Source organism: Lipotes vexillifer, unplaced genomic scaffold (genome assembly GCF_000442215.2).
Source record: "Lipotes vexillifer unplaced genomic scaffold, Lipotes_vexillifer_v1.1 scaffold584, whole genome shotgun sequence".
Lineage (NCBI taxonomy): Eukaryota > Metazoa > Chordata > Mammalia > Artiodactyla > Lipotidae > Lipotes > Lipotes vexillifer.
This window is the reverse complement of record NW_006783036.1, coordinates 1,102,102-1,103,706: the sequence shown is the minus strand read 5'-3', so window position 1 is coordinate 1,103,706 and position 1,605 is coordinate 1,102,102.

Genomic DNA, 1,605 nt, shown 5'->3' with positions numbered 1-1,605 from the left:
TGAGCTGAGACAGAGAAGAGACACCAGGAAACTACAGTGGGAAACTGCAGAGTGCCATGAGATCCCACAGAAGGACAGCCTGATCCAGATGCCAGCGCCAGAGAAGACTTCCCAAAGGAAGCAACATGTAGGCTGAGACTAAAGGAGTTAGCCTTGAAGGGGAGTGGAGAATGCGTGCGGGAGCCAGGGGGTAAGCAGATTGTTCTTTATTTTTTTTAATTTTAATTTTTATTCATTTTTTTATTGGAGTACAATGTTGTGTTAGTTTCTGCTGTACAGCAAAGTGAGTCAGTTATACATAAATATATATCCACTTTTTTTAGATTCTATTCCCATATAGATCATTACAGAGTACTGAATAGAGTTCCCCATGCTATTCAGTAGGTTCTTATTAATTATCTGTTCTATATATAGTAGTGTGTATATGTCAATCCCAATCTCCCAATTTATCCCTCCTCCTTCCTTTCCCCCCTGGTAACCACAAGTTTGTTTTCTACATCTGTGACTCAACTGCTGTTTTGTAAACAGGTTCATTTGTACCATATTTCTTTTTTTTTTCTAATGTGTTTCTTTTTTTTTAATTATAAATTTATTTATTTATATTTTGGTTGTGTTGGGTCTTCATTGCCGTGCGTGGGCTTTCTCAAGCTGAGGTGAGCAGGGGATACTTACTCTTCGTTGTGGTGTATGTGCTTCTCTTTGCAGTGGCTTCTCTTGTTGCAGAGCTCTAGGTGCACGGGCTTCAGTAGTTGTGGCACACAGGCTTAGTAGTCGTGGTTCGCAGGCTCTAGAGCACAGGCTCAGTAGTCGTGGGGCACGGGCTTAGTTGCTCCGCGGCATGTGGGATCTTCCCGGACCAGGGCCTGAACCCATGTCCCCTGCCTTGGCAGGCAGCTTCTTGACCACTGCGCCACCAGGGGAGTCCTGTACCATTTCTTTAAATTCCACACGGAAGCACTATCATATGATATTTGTCTTTCTCTGTCTGACTTACTTCACTCACTATTACATTCTCTAGGTCCAGCCATGTTGCTGCAAATGGCATTATTTCGTTCTTTTTTTATGGCTAATACTCCATTGTATATATGTACCACATCTTCTCTATCCATTCCTCTGTCGATGGACATTTAGATGGACCACTGCGCCACCAGGGAAGGCCCTGCCTATTTTTTGATTGGGTTGTTTTTTGATATTAAACATGAGCTGTTTGTATATTTTGGAGATTAATCCCTTGTCAGTCGCTTCGTTTGCAAATATTTTCTCCCATTATGTGGGTTTTCTTTTCGTTGTGCTGATGGTTTCCTTTATTGTGCAAAAGCTTCTAAGTTTAATTAAGCCCCATTTGTTTATTTCTGTTTTTATTTTCATTACTCCAGGAGGTGGACCAAAAAAGATTTTTCTGCGATTTATGTCAGAGGGTGTTCTGCCTATGTTTTCCTCTAAGAGTTTTATAGTATCTGGTCTTACATTTAGGTCTTTAATCCATTTTGAGTTTATTTTTGTGTATGCAGATTATGTTCTAAGCAGAGAGTCTGCTTAACTGTTCCACAGACCACCAATCAATGACAGATGAAAACAGCCATGATTAAATAAACCCCATTAGGC